This window comes from Helianthus annuus, chromosome 11 (assembly GCF_002127325.2).
Source record: "Helianthus annuus cultivar XRQ/B chromosome 11, HanXRQr2.0-SUNRISE, whole genome shotgun sequence".
In the NCBI taxonomy this organism is placed as follows: domain Eukaryota; kingdom Viridiplantae; phylum Streptophyta; class Magnoliopsida; order Asterales; family Asteraceae; genus Helianthus; species Helianthus annuus.
In genome coordinates, this window is record NC_035443.2 from 178,822,874 (window position 1) to 178,836,676 (window position 13,803).

At 35.0% G+C, this 13,803-nt stretch overlaps 1 long non-coding RNA gene across 1 annotated transcript; it reads left to right on the forward strand.

Annotated features, from left to right (window-relative positions):
- Positions 1-562: 562 nt before the first annotated feature.
- Positions 563-1,568, forward strand: LOC118484299. Its single transcript, XR_004873257.1, has 2 exons — positions 563-1,097; positions 1,279-1,568. It is a non-coding gene; the product is annotated as an uncharacterized LOC118484299 (long non-coding RNA).
- The last annotated feature ends 12,235 nt before the right edge of the window (positions 1,569-13,803 follow it).

The window sequence follows — 13,803 nt, forward strand, 5'->3', positions numbered from 1 at the left end:
GCCCCACATTTTTGACTTTGTAAAGTCACGATTCAAGCAAAACCCACATTTCCCCCAAAATCTCTCCACAGACTCCATTCCAACTCTCCAACAATATCCCCCAAAATTCTCCAAAAATCCAATCCGATCAGATTTCATCAATCACTCCACTCACAGCCACTCGGTCATCACTCCGATCAGATTTCATCAATCACTCCGCTCACAGAAATTAGGGCTTAAAACCTCCGCGAGTCCTTCGTCACTTGTTCAATCAAGTCGAGACTACCGCCCTCCTTTACACATTACACCACTCCAACCACTATGCGACAACTCCAGTCTCCACCATTATTCCTTTCCCTCAAGCAAGCCTTAGCTAAATGGCTAGTTTTAGATTTCTATTTTTAGATCTCTAAGTGTGTTTTTAAGTGTTTAGTTGATTCACTGTCAATTGTTAATTGATTCACTATCCGATTGTTAACTGTTAATTAATTATTTTATTCACTCTCAATTTAAACTTCAGTTTTTAAGTTTGTTAATAATGGTTATGTGATAGGTGTTGAATCTTGCAACTTTTAAATGGACTTTAGGCATTAATCGATGCTATCTTTGGTCTAGGAACTGTAAGGCTATATGTAAGTATGTGAGGTTGTTGGTGCTTTTCACTAGTTAGGCCAGAGTCATGTTTGCATATAGTTGGTGCTTTAATATTTATCCCTAAAATTCTAAAACTTAGCAAAAGGTCCTTTTAGTAACGTTTGGATGCTTAATCATGCAAAACGAACATGGATAAACTTTGAAAGGTTCAGGTATATAACCAATGGAAAAAGGACCTTTTATGTTAATCGTAAAATTCAGGACTTTATAGTTAAGTTCTAAAAGTTACGGGATTTTATCATGCAAAATTAAAGTTCATAGGGTTTCTTCAAAATTTTCATTTTTACATGTTCTATCCATTTGTCATAATAAAAAAAAACAAACAGGAGCTTCTGGCACATGGGGAAAGGATAGGAAGTGTTAGTACTGGTCTGTCGGAGAATCAGATTTCAAAGTGTTTAAGAGAGTCGATATACTGTTCTTCTGATCAGCTACAAGAGGAAGGAACATGTGTGATCTGTTTGGTGAGATTCCGTCTTTTTGGTTCTGTGGCAATTTCAACTCGTTTACTTATGAATCGGTTGGTTTGGGTTATCTTTTTTCTATAACGCTTAACCAATGCTACATTTGATATGCATTTTTCTACTTTTTGACTGTTTTGAATGCAGAATTGATTGAAAATATTTTTTTTTCAATTAATTGCAGGAAGAGTATGCAAACATGGATGATGTAGGGATGTTAAAAGGTTGCAAACATGATTTCCATGTTGGATTCATAAAAAAATGGTTGTCAATGAAGAACTTGTGTTCCATATGCAAATCAGAACCCATTAAACAGGAGTAAACTTATTGTTATTATTATGCTGTAAATATATATGTTATTATGTATTTATTGTTAGAAGAAAAATCCTCAAAATTGGAGAGGATCTGTGTTAATTATCTCAAATTGCCTCCATACTCTTCCAAGGTTCATTAAAAAACATTCTTTCCTCTCCATTTTAGTTTATTTTGAACTCTATATCTAGAGGTTGTTTTTATACATTATTGGTGTAAAACTTACATGAGTTGCTCTTGAATGGCTAAGTACTATAATGCCTTGTAAAATAGCTACTCCAAGTATACCATGATATAGATTTGTTGTGATCTGAGTGCCACTTTAGTAAAAAAAAAAAAAAATCTCTTACTATATAAAATACAACAACTAAAACAAACGTATAGGTCCATACAATATGTGACAACCGGCACAATTTCATGATAATTTCGTACAATTTAATCACTATTTACACAATTTAATTACGTTCTTTTGACTTAATTTTTGACTGATTGAGTCGTACAAAGTCTAGCAATGATAGGACATGTTAAAACATTACAATTCATATTGTTGATTCGCCATGTCGCGAAAACAAACAACTATGTCCTAATACGTTGGCGAACAATGCTGAAAAACACTATTTATCTGAACACACTATTCATGCTAGGAGAGTTCAAAAACTTCCTGAAACGACTAACGAATTATATCAAAGCATATCATCACAAATTTATAAAAAAAAAAAAAAAAAAAAAAAAAAAAAAAAACCTTAATTAGAGGCATCATTTGCAATGACACCTTAACTTTCCGGAAATATGCCTAAATTAGTAATTGTCCGATCCGAGTTGTAATTTAACACCTACAACTTGTCCGCAACATAAAAGCCAACATTTTTAGCATAAACAAAGCTTGTAAATGATGATAATCATCTTAAACAAACTCGAGGATATCAACCAAATATCAAAGACATCATTCCCGGTATTACCGTGCACGCTTCACATATTGTCCGTTAAGGACCCGATGACCAAACAAATGGCATTTTTGCTATCCAAACATGATATGCTAGTCTAGTGGACTAGTTAGAGGTCATTTAATATCATAAACGCCATTAGCATCTTAATTGTGCAAGACTTCCACTAATCCCCTAAATACCTAAAGATTAACCATCACATGTTATGAAAATGTTACACTTTACCCTCCCCTCAAGTGGGCCCCACACACCACATGTGTGGACTTCTAGCATTTTATGCAATGTAGTTTATAAAATGGATGATGTCCATGTGTCGACTTCTAGCAAATTATAAAATGAAATGTATAGAATGGATGAAGTCCATTTTGAACATCATATAACATTCACCAACCTTATCATCTTCACCTCTTATACCAACCAAAACACACACCAAACATCTCCATCTTCGCCTCCATTTTCGGCCAACCACCTACCAAATCACCTCCATTTTTAAAGCTTCAACAATAATTTCTATGATATACATACAAGATGATGTGCATGAAGAACAAAGGTGTTTACAAGTGAAGGAAGCCTTTTATCCACCGCCATTTGCTTTTATCCAAGACTTGAATCTAAATCTTCATTTTTTTTCTTTGCATCTAGTGTCCTTTCCTAGCCTTGTGCTAGTAGTAAGTTCACCCTACCACATTTTAAGCTTTTTATTTTATAAAGTTTATAATAGTGCAAGTAACCATCCTGAAGTACACTTAAAAATACATGGTAAAAACATAACTAAACACTAAAAAATCTAACTTACATACTTGTTGTTGAAGTTGATTTTGTGTTAGATCTAGTGATGTTGTTATGGACAAAGAGATCTTGTTAATATTATGTTAAAAATATAGATCTAACATAAAAATGTTAGATCTAGTAAGATCCACCAACAAAGATGTTATGGATTTGAAAATGTTACTTGAATGATTTTTAGGAAATGTAACAAGTAAAAATATATAAAGATCTTGTTAAAAAGTTTTGATCTTGAAAAAGTATGTTTTAAAGTTTAACATAAACTTGTTGAAAATGATAATGAACATGACGAAGTTGTAGATCTAAAAGTTTGATGTTGTTTACAAGTTCATAAGTTCATTGTTGGAATTTTACTAAATATAAAGTCTTATTGAAATGTTGGATGATCTTGTTGAGTTGGAAAATCAATTTCTAAGCATGTTGTAAACATGGGAAAACCTTTAAATCTAGGGGAAACTATGGCAAAATTTTTGTAGAAATTAAAGTATTAGAAAAATATATTTTTAACAATATTTTTACAAGTTAAGATGTTTAAAGACATTAAACATAATTTTTCCTAAGTTTTTATACAAAAATATAAGTTAAGAGAATAGAATTTTCTTAAATATTAAAGAGTAAACTGTCATTTTGGTCCCTGTGGTTTGGTCAATTTTGTCACTTTAATCCAAAACTCAAACTTTTTGCATCTGGGTCCATGTGGTTTCAGTTTTATTGCCATTTTGGTCCAAAAATAAAATCAGGTCATATCTGCCTTATAAAATCCTGCTATTTTGTCATTTTCCGCAGGGGCAAAATGATCATTTCTCTTTTATAAATAAATACCATATTTTATAAGACAAATATGACCTGATTTACCCCTAAGGAAAATGACAAAATTGCAGGATTTTATAAGACAAATATGATCTGATTTCATTTTTGGACCAAAATGGCAATAAAACTGAAACCACAGGGACCCAAATGCAAAAAGTTTGAGTTTTAGACTAAAGTGGCAAAAGTGACCAAACCACGTATACCAAAATGGCAGTTTACTCAAGATTAAAATAAATATATATATTTAGTTGTCACCACACAATACTTGCTTATGTGTATACTTATGTGTATTATATTATATATTCAGTGTAAATATATGGATTTATATTTAACTAAATACCCACAAGAAATGCACATCAAAATCAAAAGTTACAAAGAATAAATATACATATACTTACCCATACATGGGCATATGAACTAAAAAGCCAAGACAAATATAGATATGGATAAATATATATTCCCATGAAAAATGTTGGACATGTGGACATTTGGACAAATTATCTAAACATATATGTATTAAGAGAAAGATATATATATATATATATATATATATATATATATATATATATATTAACAAGGTTCAGAAATGGTTATATAAAAATTGGACAAGTAACAAAAACATAAATACTTAACAAGTGACAAAAATATATATTTTTAATAAGTATGAAAAATATATATATTACAAACCGATCTTAAAATGCATTATTTTTAAGGAACCTTAAAATATATTATTACAAGAAATATAATTCCAGAAAGACATAAAAATCATAAGGAATGATTTAAGTCACTAAATACAAAATACATAGGTATTTATACCTAAATGAATGTATACTTGTCTAAGTATACACTTAGAGAAGATACAAAAAAAAAAAAAAGAGATAGGTGCACGGTATCCTTAGCCGCGGAAGGGGTCTCCCTTCCCAGTTCATAACCCGACAACGATCCCTGGCGGTAAATACGCTTGCCAACTTGATTGGATTGAAGAGCCTGGAGTACCCAGGATTCGAACCCACGACCTCCACGTAATGGGAGGCCTCAAGAGACACTAAATGGGTGTCGGTGGCCACTGAGCCAAGACCCAGTGGTTCTTAGTGAAGATACAAGATATTCAAAGTATTCATACAAGTATATTTATACTAAATTAATATTAGAAATACTATTTAACAAAATCATACATCTACTTTGACTTAGTCAAAGGTACACAAAGACAAGAACACATAAAATAGTATAAGTATAGACATACAAGAACAAGTTAAAAATATATTATTTTTAACACTTATCGAACTTGGATTATATATATATTTATTTGAAAATATATATACACATACACTTAGACTGTCTCCATTGCATAAAGCCCTTCCCCTCCGCCCTTAACCTCTGCCCAGTGCCACCTCAGTTGCCCAGCCCTTTCCTCCCTCTTCCGCAATAGGCTCAAGACTAGTAGGTCCCACCTCCCCTCTCACAACCACCATTTTCTTCTCTTCTCTCTCAGCCATTGGCTTCGGATGTTCTCCCCTCTCTCTCATCCATGTCACCCAGCCACATCATCTTAAGATATTAAAGGCAGCAAAGGATCTCCATTTTATTCCAGCGTTGGAGACAGTCTTAGAAGGTGATCAAAGATCACATTAAACAAGGAAATATATTTTAAGAATATATAATATATCCACTAACGTCGTCAACGAGACAAACGTGTGAGACCCGACTACAAGGGGCTCGGCCTTACACATGTCGTGGACATGTACATAACACTCGTGCGAGACACTGAGTCACAAGAGGGCTAGGCCCGTTCATACAACTCACGAATATACAAAAATATATATTTTGTGAAATATATATTAACAACTTAGAAATTTATCCATCTAAAACATAGTTCAGTGTCTAACTATTTTAGGAGTTCTAATACAAATTCAAGACGGAAGACTTGTACGTGGATTATACATAGACCTAAGCGTCTAACGATTTTAGGACACTTGTAGGTTGTGTCACAAACGAGGAAAACACATTTGATTTCTAGCAGCTTACGCACAGGCGCATTCAATGAGTTCATGCCCCCTTTTCCTTTTAAACACTTTTCAATTTTACAACTATCGGGGGAGATACGTGTACAATGGTATGATAAGCTAGGGGATGAAACACTTAGATCATGTGCGAATATGGTGGAACTTAAGCACCATTAATCACATACAGACCGAGGAAGAGAAGGGGTAGATCTATCGGGTTTTGGCGAGCCCCACTCTTGGTCCATGGGACCCACACAGAAAAGTGCTTTTGTGTCCCAGTCGAGGGTAATCGACACAAAAATCGTCAAGGGTTGGATTGCTTCCTATGTCGGCACACATATTAGTGTCCTTGAAAAACATTAATGATCAACGGCTGACGTTTACATACCGGATCTTATACAAATTCATCTCACACTTTAAAGATTCATTTGATACAACTAAAACATACGAATTCACCAAATTTTGTTGACTTTTCAACTTACATGTATTTCAGGAAAGTAGTGGACTTTGCACAAGGAGACAAGAAAAGAACAAGAGTTGGGAGTCGATGTCACCCATTTTGGAGGGTTTGATTCGTATATCTCGCCCTCGAGCGAGATATAGAATGCAAAGCCTTCATTCATCTAAACCTTATTTTCGTAACAAGTCATTTGTGTTATAGACACATTACATTATCAGACTACATGTTATAAACAGTTTATAAGTTCAGCTTATACAAGATAGAAATCCTGGTTAGATGGGATTTTATGTGATTATAATTATATAATTTATTTATATATGTGTTGTACGGAATATTTGGCCAAGAACGAAACACCTTCGACTTCGAATTCTACTATCATTATTGACTCGCATGTTGAAAATATTGACCTTGCATTTATTGTAGAGCTTATGGTGGGCGTGGTTCCTAAGTGAGACCTTAAGCTTGATTCCATAGAAGATGGTTGTTTTTCCTTAGAATGCAGAGATGCCTGACTACGGTAGTGACGACAAGGCGGATGTGGTAGCCTTGGACAACAACTCTATTAGTGGGAGGAGGTCCCTTTGGCTCATACTAATCATGATCGATGATACTCTTATCCATACAATGAAGATGAAGTACTCACCCTGAAGGTGCCCCTCCAGCTGTTACTGTCGCGGGTTCTCTCTATTTCTATTTCGTCTAACGTCGTGCCATTTCGCGAGTCATGACAACGGACGTTGGTGCGTGGACCATCACGAAGGTCCCTTCTATGTTAACGGTAAGTAGACAGTAGTGTCCCCTCTCTGACTGACCGTCTGCTTTGAACGAAAGAACGCTAGGGTGAGCATGTAAGGCAATTTATTATTACAGGGGCTCACGTAAAAACAACTTGTAGTGCATGGGAATTCTGGTGGACACTTCAAAAAAAAGATTTTACCTTTTATTAACCCTTGCTTTTGTATTTTAATTTTGGTTTCAACAAAGGCCGAGTCATTTTTTGGTACTGGTGGACCACATGATCGGTGACAGTTGGATATTGATGGCTCTTACAGCTAAACAATTGTTTAGTCTTCTAACTCTGACATATAAGTACGATGTTAAAGATTATATGAAGTTTTGTTGTGGCCAATTGAGGAGAGGTATGAGAGAGGACCGTGCATTACAGATCCTGCAACTCGAATCATATCTACAAACTGAAGAAGATGTACAGTCATTAACGAACTATGTCATTGAGTATATAGGAACTATTCAAACACGGCCATTACAAGTTGAGATGAAAGGTTACTTTATTTCCAAGTACAGAGACTTGGAAAGGTAAGACTCCGCATAACTACTATACGATTTTCTTATGAATTGTGAATATGTATTACATTTTTTTTTTTTAATATGGCAGATTTGAGAGGAGTCTTGTTGGTTTTCCCCTGAATATCAGTGAGGCAATTATTAGCAGCGATGTTCTAGAGGTTAGAACAGAAGATGTTGTTTACAACTTTCTATGTAAATCGGCAAAGGCTAAGTATAGTCAAAGTCAAAGATATGTTCGGCGTGCTGTTGTCAGCCAACTTGCATCGCATCTTTGGTTTTGTTACATGAATGTTGAGACGTTATAGAAGCTATCTTTAAATAGTGACTTTGATCCACACGTCACCACGCCGCTAATTATGGATGCGTTGTTCTTCAAAAGCGATAACTTGCGCCTCCACTGCTAATCCGTAGTTCGTTGAAGACCCGTCAAGGTGTTTAAGTTCAATCTACCACAGCCGGGATGTATTGTTTACTTTGACATACCACACATGGTTTGTAGAAGCATGCTACCATCAGGCGATGTATACTCGCAAAAGATTGAATTGGGTCAACATGGAATTCACGTGTTTGCGGCATGTCAACATGAACCACCACAAAAGGAGCATTCTTTCGGGCTTTTCTGGATCTAATAACAAACAACGAGATAAGTGTGGATTTTGAGTTTGCTGGCCCTCGGGGATGTTTAAAGTGTTACATAGCGCGAGGAGCTGCGGGAGGCTATGGAAAGGCCGGAAACTTGGGACCAGAAATTTGTTCGATATGCTTTGGAGTTATTATATTGCGGAAGAGGGAGTTTATTTCTGTGGTAGGAAGGGTCGAGAAACTCACTTGTTTACCGTTAACAACTTAGTACTACGGTGTTTATGCTAGAAAAATCATCACACGGTCTACATAAAACCGCGAAAACTCATTACTTTATAATATTCTGGAGAACAAGCCGCCATCACTATTTCCTAACTCGTTTTAGGACTTTCACACCCTAGCGAATAAAGTCGTTGAAGCCAAGGTCCTCCATGGAAAAGTCGCCAATCATTGGCGGCCTCAGGATCGGTGCACTTCATCTTCAACCCAGCCTGAACGTCACCATGCATGAACAAAGTCGCTGGGAAAAACATGGTAAAGTCGCCCAAACAGAGATTCTAACATGCAGTAATGTTTTCGACCTGAAATCACAACTTTTTATGTTTAAATCGTTTGTTTGACTTCCATGAAGCAAGATCTAAGCTTTTTAGCTTCAGTGATACGTAAAAATCCGATATTTATGCTAAAAGCCCAAGTTTTTTTTTCGAAAAACCCCAAAATCAAAGATTTACTGCGATTGTTACCAGGATTTCAAGCATGATGATGCTATGATGATCCTCAAACGTCTAGCGATTGATTCCAAGCTTCTAAATCCAATTCCGTGATCTTGAATCCATTTTCTTTAATTTCCTCTCTCTAGCTTTCTCTTTCTAGAATTTGGTGAAGATGACAATTATGAGGGCTAGGGTTTCATCTCTTTCCTTTTATACTTCATAATCCATGTGCATTCCCTAACTAACTTTATCTTGAGCCCAAATCTATTTATTTAAAAAAAAACCTACTTTATTAATTTAAGCCCAAATTGCATACTATTACTAACCACTTTCTATAATTATTTTTTGGGTGTTACAATATATGGTTTAACATGTGAATCCAAACTTGTTATGCAAAATCTTGAAACTTGACTTATTCTAGTTTCTGTTCTTGTTGTTGGCCTGAAGATCTTGTGAACTTTGGCATAAGTTTCTGCATAGGAAGAATCAAGTGTCTAAATTTGTTAATGAGTATCTGAATTCTTATAAATGTAATCGATATTAATTATTAATCTTTTTCATCAGTGAAGATAAGATGGTGTTTATATCATTTTTATTTGCTACCATGACTGCTATTTGGATTTTATGGAATGGTTAATGATTAATAATTAACTGCTGGATCGGCTCAGTGAGGCTCTTTCTAAAACGACACATTTCAACCCGAACCTATTTTGATTAGAACATGTTCTCATCTCACCTGAAACCAAGTTGAGCATTTAAAAAGGGCCCTGTTTTAACCTTGTTTGTTTCCATGGATAGAGTCTGCTTTGAAGAAATGAGTTTCCATGGATAGAGTCTGCTTTGAAGAAATGAGTACAACGGTTGCCTCAATTTAATCCAAGTGTTACTCATTAGCAGGTCATGAATTAGGAAGTTGGTTATTCACATTAGAGCAAAAATACAACACTGCCTGTGTATACATTACAAATTTTCATAAATTTTTAATTTTTGAATATTTATATATTTTTATTATTTTTTAATTTTTTCTAAATTTTTTATTTTTTAATTTTTATATATTTTTTCCTAAATTTTTAATATTTATTATTAATTTTTTCATCTCATCCTAATCCAAACCCGAACCCATTCTAACCCAAACCCATCTTGACCTATTACCCAAACCCACCTAACTTGCCCACTTTACCACCCGTAATTTTAATCATCTAACCAGCAGTGTAATATTTTCTTTAACAACAGATCTTGTTAACAAAATTCAGCATTCTAATAATGTGAACAATTTTGTCTTATTTTTTAACCAAATAAATGCATTCATCTTTATCTCCACAGTATGACTATATATAGAATAACTCATAACTCATGATTAATTTAATATTAATTAAATAATAAACTAAACTAAAAATTACAATATTTATACACCTATCTATATTTTTTATTAAATTGTGGTATATATGAATTTTAAAAACCACCTGTGCATTGGCGCATCACAGTGGGGGCGGGAGGGGGCGGCAGACCCTCCGAATTTTTCGTTCAGTAGTGGAGAGTATGTAATTTTCGTATAGAAGTTTTTGGGCATATACGTTTTCGACCCCCCGTTTTGTAGAAATTTTTTGATATATATGTTTTCGACCCCTCAATCGGAAACTCGGAAATCTCAAGCTTCACCACTACACTCATATTTACACACAGGTATCGGTACTAGTATAATATTAATAAGACCTTTTCTTCATATGAAAACATACATACTGTAAAAAATAATACATCATACATCACTTGTACATTTTTTCTCTTTTGCAATTCTATTTAATTTAATTTTTGTTTTCTTTTGTTTCATGTATCCTGGGCTACATATTTGGAGATGGGCTTGGCTTGTATATCTGGACCTGGGCTACATATTTGGAGATGGGCTTGCTTATTGGACTATAGCCTGATGTTTAGAAGGTTCCGGAGATTACTCTTGTTCGTTGCATCTGGATGTGTACAAAAGGCATCTCGAGGATTGTGAAGACTTACTTGACATCACTTTACATCTTTGTTCATCAGTATACTCTCTCTCTCTCTCTCAGGCGATTTAGGGTTTGTAAGAGAATAACACCAATTCTCTTTTCTTTGATTCCTGTGTATTGTCTATACAGATTATCATGTTGATAATCTGTTTGTGAGGAGTATTGTGAGAGTTTGTTCGTTATAAGTCATTGTATTTCAGATTTGTTCATGTATTTCTGTTCTTGATACCTGTTATTGTGACATGGTATCAGAGCTTTAAAAGCTCTTGGGATTCTGATCTTTGTTCCGCTGCGTGTTGATCTGTTTTCTTGGAGATCCGTTCAAGGTTCTTGGAGATCCGTTCAAGACTGGTGTTGTATATCTGTTGCCGTTCTCAGATCTGTAAGGTTTGAGCAGTTTTCTTGAAGATCTCTTTTGTTAGGGTTTGGGTTGTATCAGATCTGTCTAGATCTGAGGAGTTTCACGAAGATCTAAGGAGGTTGGTAGTTCATATTGTCTACCGGTTCGTGTGTCCTTGTGCAATCTGTTATCGCCGGTTCTGAAGTGCGTGTATAGTGAAGGATTGGAACCCTCATCTAGGGTTTGTGATTCTGTTGCAGTAACTCGTGTTGGTCTTTGTAACCCTAGAAGGTTATAAAGCAAACTGACCGAGTCTTTGTAGCTGTTGGTCTTCTAATCAGTTCTTGTAGCCCTAAGTGAAGGCTGCAAGTCTGATTTGCTGGATTTATACGCACCCCCTGTGAGTTCGTTCCTTGATTTAGTTCCTCGTTTATTTCTGTTCTTGCATTAGGCATTTTGTTGCCGGACTAGTCGGGTCGGTGTTGATTGGGACACAGGAAGGGTACATCCTGTTGCATTTTAGTTGCTATCTGTTTGTGACTTGATCTTGCTTTGTTATTTGTTTCCTGTTTTTTGTTATTTGCAATCTGTTTGTGGCTTGATTCTTGCTTTGTTATTTGTTTCCTGTTTTTTGTTGCTATCTGTTTTTACTTGTGATTCTTTAGGGTTGCTGTTGATTTTTTGTGTTTGTCTAGTCGGCTCCCTTGATAAGGCTTGCAGAGGCACCTTGAGTGATGACCCTCTGATCTGGTCCCTGTCAAGGTTTCGCCCTTTTTTAGGATTTGTGATTGTTGTGATTCTTTTGTGTTATTGTTGCAACTCTCTGGTTAGTTGATTGTGTCTTACAATGGTTGATGGTCCTGTTGTCACAAGTGGTGGTTCTGGTCCTAATGATCCACCACCTGAGACTCTTGTGAGTAAGCTTGATGCAAGTGACCCATTATACTTGCATCCGTCTGATTCTAGTAACTTGACTATTGTTTCTATTAAACTTAAAGGGTCTGAGAATTACACAATTTGGTCTAATGCTATGCAACTTGCTTTACAAGTAAAAAATAAATGGGGATTTATTGACAAAAGTTGTGTTAAATCTGAATCAAATGAGATTCTTGCTAGGCAATGGGATAGGTGTAACTCCATAGTTTTAACTTGGATCTTGAATTCAATTAGTGAAGAGTTATATATGGGTAATGTCTTTTCTAAATTGGCTAGTGATGTTTGGTTAGATTTGAAGGAAACTTATAACAAGGTTGATGGGTCTGTCGTCTTTGATTTGTATCAGAAAATTAACTCTTTTAGTCAAAATGGATCTAGTGTATCTGATTACTATCATAAGTTGAATGTTATGTGGGGTCAGTTAGATCAGATTTTGCAATTGCCTTCCTGTTCGTGTAATGCTGCTAAGGAGTTCAATGATTTTAATCATATGATAAAATTAATGCAGTTTTTAATGGGGTTGGATAATGTGTATCAAGGAGTTAGAACTAATCTTTTGATGAAAGATTCGTTACCAACTGTTAAAGAGGCTTTTGCTATAGTTTCTAGAGAGGAATCTCATAGAAACTATAGTTGTGGTAATAAGAAAAATCCAAACATGTCTTTTGTTTCTAAAGTTAGTTCACCTGTTGAGTTTAAGAAAACTAATAGAGTTTTAAATCAAAATCTAAAATGTACTCACTGTAATAAGGTTGGGCATACAATAGAGAAGTGTTTTGAGATAATTGGGTATCCTTCTTGGTTGAAACCACCAAGAGGGAATCAGGGAAAGAAGAATAGCTCTGCTAATAATTCTAAAATTGAAGAGTCAAGTGTTCCTATCACTTCTTTGACTTCTGATCAGTTGACTAAATTGCTGAGTTTGATTAATGACAGAATACCTGAATCATCACAGAGCTGTAATGTTTCAGGTGGGTTATTTTGCTCAACTGTGTTTAGCAGTCCTGTTTTTTCTTTTGGCTGTGATATGAGTAAAAATTTGGGTTGGATAATAGATTCAGGGGCTAATAATCACATGGTAAATTCGGCAACAAATTTAACTAATTGCATTGATGTTTCTAGTCTTAAAATTCAAGTAAAGCATCCTAATGGTACAAATGCGTATGTAACTAAAATTGGGACTTTTAAATTGGCCGATGGTGTGATTTTACATGATGTTTTTTTCGTCCCTGAATATAGTGTTAACCTAATTTCTGTACATAAGTTAGCCAGGGACAATAAGTTGTTTGTTGGATTTGATGAACATAAGTGTTATGTACAGGACTTGTTAACAGGGAAAATCCTGGTGATTGGTAACCAACTTCAAGGTTTATATATGTGTGGTAATGCTGTTGTGTCTAATCTGTCTATCTTTAATGCTTCTGTGTATAAATTGTGGCACTCTAGATTAGGACACCCTGCTGATCAAGCTATTAAAATGTTTAAAGATACTTTAAACATTTCAACTGAGGTTGATCA